This window comes from Sinocyclocheilus rhinocerous, unplaced genomic scaffold, assembly GCF_001515625.1.
Source record: "Sinocyclocheilus rhinocerous isolate Xijiao unplaced genomic scaffold, SAMN03320098_v1.1 scaffold488, whole genome shotgun sequence".
In the NCBI taxonomy this organism is placed as follows: Eukaryota; Metazoa; Chordata; class Actinopteri; order Cypriniformes; family Cyprinidae; genus Sinocyclocheilus; species Sinocyclocheilus rhinocerous.
Genome location: NW_015664075.1, coordinates 116,400 through 123,087, shown reverse-complemented (window position 1 = coordinate 123,087; position 6,688 = coordinate 116,400).

Genomic DNA, 6,688 nt, shown 5'->3' with positions numbered 1-6,688 from the left:
GGGGCAAGTCATCACATGTATTACAGTTTTTCTGAATTGCTAAAACACTAAACCCCAATCTCTGAACCAAATTCTCACTAGCTTAAACCAGTTTGCCGAATAAAGCACTCTTTCTGCTAAACCTTAAACACGTTCAGGCAGTTAGGCTCTATTTGCAAAACTCTAAACACATTCTCGTTCACTCAAACACTTCTCACACTTGTGCTGCTAAAGTTAAACACAACTAAAGCACAGTTCTGTCATCGTTTACACACAACGATTCAAAACTGTTCACACTTGTTTCTAATGATGTGATCAAACCAGCTGTACAACATATGAGCCGGCTCAGAGAGCACAAGTGGCACAGGAGACTGAACGATGAGACGAACAATAGATGGACACGATCTGAGAAGGAGAGGAGGGAGAGTACATGTAGAAGTGGAGGATGAGGAGAGAAAGAGGAAGGTTTAGAGAGTGTTATCAAGGCTGGATGGGTTTTTCTCTCTGTCTAGCAAAAAAGACAGCATTATTTGTGATGTGAAGTCTTCAAGCACACAGACATGATGCTGAGACAGAATGAGTGTCTCATTGACTCTGAACTTACAGTACTTGAGTGTTCTGTAGCATGCTATTCATTTAGAGTTTTATTTGAGCTTTTTGGTCTTTGCAGTTGGACTGCAGTATCTTTGCAGTATCCAAGAGCTGAATATATGCAAACATTCAGTGCTATTCAATATTCAGCACAATACTGTTCTTGCAGTACATACAGTAGGCCTATACAATATATTCACCGTACTCAGTAATCATTACTATACTTTTTTACAGAATTCCAAAATAGTTTACTCAATACAATATACTTCTCTGTAGTGTCTAATGAATGCTCTGTAGTGTTTATTGTATTGACTCATGTGTGAGTGTGTGTGTGTGTGTGTGAGTGTGTGTGTGTGAGTGTGTGTGTGTGAGTGAGTGAAGGGAATCAGGTGATTTGTAACTTGACTGGAGAAATTGGAAGTGTTACAACCATCCCCAATTGTTTTACTGTTTTTAGTAGTTGTGCAAATCAGTTTTACAAATAAATAATCCTACCCTGATGCCTGCATGTTTTTTTGTTTTGTTTTTCCTTTATTTGTATTGCGCTTTATACAACACAGATTGTGCCAAAGCAGCTTTACAGAGTCAAACAGGAAAAGCGTGTTCTGATAATGCAAGAGGACAATAGAAAACAGTCAGTTTATCAGCTAAAGTCAGTTCATCGTAGATTCAGTGATTCATCGTCCAGCTCCATAGAGTCTGTGCAATCAAGGCAACAATGCATTAATGATTTACACGTGAGAAAGTCTTACTGAAGCTCCAGACATTCAGACAAAAGCTTTACCTGCATGAGAGACCATCAGCATTAATTATTCATGTATGCTAATGAGGTGAGGTGTGAGACACTTCTCTCTTTAGAAACACTTGAAGCTAATTAAATTATTCATCTCAACAGACCTGAAGAGTTCAGAACTAAATTCTTGAGCTGGTCAAGAAGGGTCATCAAAAACAACAAAAATAATAATAATAAGAAGAAAAAAAACAGCGCTTTTTTTTTGGTTTGGGCCGTAACATTCACAATGTTTTTTAAAGAAACATCATGAGATTCAGGTTCAGTCCTGTTGCTTTGTTTCTTCTCTTGCTGCACTGACTTCAGTTCAATCTATCTTAACCGAGAAAGAAGACTATAAGAATGACTAGTTCTACTCAGTATAAAAGCTGTAGGACTGAAATGAGTTCATGAAGATATTCAGAGCATAAATCCAGCAGTTACTCAGAACAATAACTAAACTGCAGTAAAGCCCAGGTGAGAAAATGAAACGATTTTATTATCTTGAACAAATGTGACCCTGATAAACATCACAGCTGGAAATTTGTTATTAAAAACTAAAATATTAAACAAAACAAAATAAAGTCTGTCACACATAATGCTTCTATTTAGCAGGGTTGCCAACTCTCACGCTAAATAACAATTCAGAGCAGAATCAGGGATAAAAACTTGCGAAATTTAGTATTAGTATAGGCCTACTTGTTTTTTATTAGCCCGTGATAATTAATACATTACAAAAACATTGTAAAAATAAAAAATCTACCTTATAAAATAAAGTCATCCCACTCCTCTATTACATCTACTATATATGCAATTCACTGCACAACTAAAAAATAATATAGGCTTTAAAATATTTTAAGTGTTTAAAAAAAATTTAAACCATAGACAAACAGGATTAAGGGCAGTGTGTACATTTTTTTTTTTTTTGCATTTAAAAAAAAAAAATATATATATATATATATCAAGGAACATTCTCAGTAGGGATGGGCGTATCGATCCGAAATATCGATATATCGATACTAAACGTGCATTTTATTTACCAGTGGTTTTGCCAGAAGTATCGAATCAGTATCGATATCGACGATACTGCCTTGAAAAATATCGGTATCGTATCGAAAACAAAATAAGGGGTATCGCCCATCCCTAATTCTCAGAACTTTAGTTTAACATTCTGAAGGGTTCTCTCAAACGTTCCTCCAGCAACATTAAAAGACCTTTCATTCAAAGTCCTTTGTTCTTTAATAATGTTCCCAAAACCTTAGCACAGAACGATTTTCTTCTAAAATGTTTTATACGGACGTTCATCTAAAGTCTTTTTAGCGTTACTTATTTCAGAACGTTCAGAGAACATTCGAAGAATATAAACATAATGTTTGCAAAATGATCAAATGAAATGATTCCTTATTCATATAAGCAAAAAAAAAAAAAAAACACTGGTAAAACATAAAAAACCCCTGAATGTTTTAAGCATTCAGAAGTAACGTCTTTGTAACAGTAACACATCATTACTAGAACACATTGAGAGGATCTGTAGATGACTCGGTTCTTCTCGGTTCTGAGCTGATCTGAAGCTGCTGATGTTGTGTTTTGGGATCATCTCAGGTTCTGGTTTCTGTCCAGCAGATGTCAGTGTGTGAACAGTGCTGATATACACTAACTGTCACAAATAAGTCTCTTTCCCTCCCAGACTCTTTCACAACTATTTTAATTGCATTCTGTCTGTGTTTGACAGTGTTGGGGAAAGTTACTTTTAAAAGTAATGCGTTACAATGTTGCGTTACTCCATAAAAAGTAACTAATTACGGTACTTAGTTACTATTTGTGGAAAGTAATGCGTTACGTTACTTTTGCGTTACTTTTAAAATCTGGACAGGGCTTGCTTGTTTGTTTTTAAAATAAAAAAAGTTATATTTTTGGCAAATATAAAAGCCTTTCACACCTAAAGTGAAAAGAGGTGTTAATGAGGCCAGCAGGGGGCGCTCACCCTGTGGTCTGTGTTGGTCCTAACGCCCCAGTATAGTGATGGTGTCACAGTGTCTGGTTGTGGTGCCCTGGACTGGCCACTTGAGGGTGCTCTCCTGTTTCTATGTTTGATGTGTTTAACTCTATTTCCCATAGTCCCTTGCTTGTTAATTCTGTTCTGATCATTAGCACCTGTTTATCATTTCCCATCATTATCACCTGTTAGTCATTTACTCATTATCCCATCTATATATACCATGCTCACTCTGTCTGTCATTTTATGACGTCTGCTATATTGTATTTGTCTTCTGAGTTCGTAGTTGTCTAAAGTTACTTCGTGTTATCTGTTCTCTATGTTTTGGATTACCTTTTGCCACGTTTTTGTTCTGTTTTGATCATTTGTTACTTTCAATAAACTGCAACTGGATCTTACCTTGTCTCTCCTGGCGTTCCGTGACAGACGGGGACACTATACTGTCAACAAGCACCGTGCTTCGGATGAGACGTTAAACCGAGGTTCACACACACACACACACACACACACAGATGATGACGGGTGTTGTGGTAATAATAGCTCCTCATGATCACACACACGTTTGCTGAATCCACTAGAAGCGTGACGCTGTGATTCATGGATGTGGCGGTGTAACTCGGACACATGAAGGCGTGTTGAGAGCATGTCACGAGTCTGATTCACTGACATACAGATATTTCACATTCACTCTCATTCACCCAGTTGCTTCAGTGCAGATCAGTTCATTTTGATTCTCAACTGAGTATCAAAGATGCAAAAAATGATGTTCTTCCTCAGAGTTTCTGGCTTGATTTCCAGCACAAATATCGAAACATCCTTAAATCAGTATACATTTACTGGAGATGCAAAATGACTTAAGATATTAATTGTTTTCTGAAAAATCTATGAAAATGAAGTGAGATTATGATTAAGAACAAATATCTGCCAATGAAATCGGAAAAATAAAGTAATTCAAATTGAAAATAAAAAATTTTCTGACTCCATTAGAAGATATTTGTTCTTGTTTGAAGCAAAAACTCACTTAATTCTAATACATTTACTTAAAAAAAATAATAATTTAGCTTCTCCAGTATATGTATCTTAATTTATGAATGTGTAGATATTTTTACTATTTGTACTGGAAAAATATATTTTATTGTAATTTATTTGTACTGGAAAACAAAACAAAACTACTGAGGAGGAGCATCATTTTGCAGTGTAAAATTTTGAATCTCATGGCAAGATCTAATGCAAAGATTAGATCAAAATCAATAATGGAGACAGTCCATGGGGAATCATAAAGTACTTATTCATAACTTATATATTATAAACTAAATTAATGTATGATACTTCAATGTGATCAGAGTCAAACAGCAAGTGAATCATTCAACTACAAACACATGAGAGAGTGCCACACGCATGTCAGCCAAACAGAGCTGTGTGTGTGTGTGTGTGTGTGTGTTTATAAGGGCTGACTTCACTGGAACAGGAAATGCACACAAGTGAAACACCCACAACTTCCTGCTAGCATCTCGCCATGGTAACCCTCATCACAACTGACCTGCAGACCGACCCGTTTACATTAGATGTGTGTTCAGTCGCTCCAGTCCTTCAGCATCTGAACCTGCAGTGAGACGGACAACATTCATCCATCAGTCAAGCATTAATTAGATCAAAATACAGTAAAAACTGTGAAATATTATTATAATGTAAAACAGCTGTTTTCTATGTGAATCTCTGTTAAACTGTAATGTATTTCTGTGATGCGCAGCTGTATTTTCAGCATCATTACTCCAGTCTTCAGTGTCACATGATCTTCAGAAATCATTCTAATATGCTGATTTGCTGCTCGAGAAACATTTCTGATTATTATCAATGTTGAAAACAGTTCATATTTTTGTGGAAACTGTGATACATTTTATTTTTCAGGATTCACAGATGAATAGAAAGTTCAAAAGAACAGCATTTATTTGAAATAGAAATCTTTTGTAACATTATACATGTCTTTACTGTCACTTTTGATCAATTTAATGCAGCCTTGATGAATAAAAGTGTTACAGCTCTAAATAACAGTGAAGCTCCGCTATTTCAGATTTTCAAAATACTTCATTCTGTATGATTTATAAGCTTTTGTACCCGTGGGGACCACAATTTAGGTCCCCACCGTGACACGAGTCCCCATGAGTCTGTGTGTAGTCAGGTTTAAGTCCCCACCAGGATATATAAACCAGTACACACACACACACACACACCTTCTGCAGGTCTGTGGTGTTTTCTGTGGATCTGTAGGTTCTGGTGCTGCTTTATGAATTACGGTTACACTCGGACACAACATGAACTGGAATCTGCATTCATGTGCATCACTTCTCTTCTGGTAAACATGCGACGCCTCATGAAGACCAAACATGAGCAGAATCTGAAGCGCTGAGTCACTGTTGGTAACCTGTGACTGAGTGAGTCACACTAAAGTGTGTGTAGGAGCAGAATGTCCAGTACAGAGAAGGAGAAAGTGTGTGTTCTGCCTGATCTCACACACACACACACACACACACTTCAGTTATGAGTATGAGTGAGTGTGGTTCAATACGAGAAGAACAAATGTGTGTGTTACAGTAAGATCATGTCTCAGCTGTTCATCACACACACACTTCTGAGAGGAACCCGTTACCCACAATGCATCACTTACCGTAGTTTACCGTCTCAGAATAACGCTTTGCCTGACATCGATGAGACAGAGAAACATGCATTTGTCTATTTGATCAATGGGTTTTATTCTCTTCCATTTCATTTGATTTGATTGTATTTGAATTCTATTATTGTTTTATTAACATTACTGATCATTTATTAGTAGTATAATGTAGTATAGTTTAGTAATGCAAAGCATTTCTCAGCAAACAATACGGATTTGAAAGCAATAGTTCAGCCAAAAATGAAAATGTGCTGAAACGTGCTCATCCTCAGTTCATCTGAGATCAGGATGAGTTTGTGAAACTAATCCAGCATTAAGACGCTTTTAACTAAAATACCATAGAGTCCATAATCCATAATAACTCTTCCTCCAGTGAAAAAGTGTTCTGGTGTGAATCAGGAGAGAAATCTGCACAGATCAAGCAGCGTTTAAACAGCTCTAAACAAATATGTGGCTGGATTCTGATGTGAGAGACAACAGGAGATGCAACAGGAGATTTTCTCCTGTGGAACACAAAAGGTTAATCTGGTTAGTGCTGGTATAGTTACTACACAGGTAGTCTTGCTGGTTAAGATAATGAGTTGCATAATTTAAGCACAAATGTAGCAGGACATGAAGTTTATGAATAATCTGTGGAGCAAAACCTTAAAACTGAAGTGACACTAGAAGCTAATTAATTCCTGAC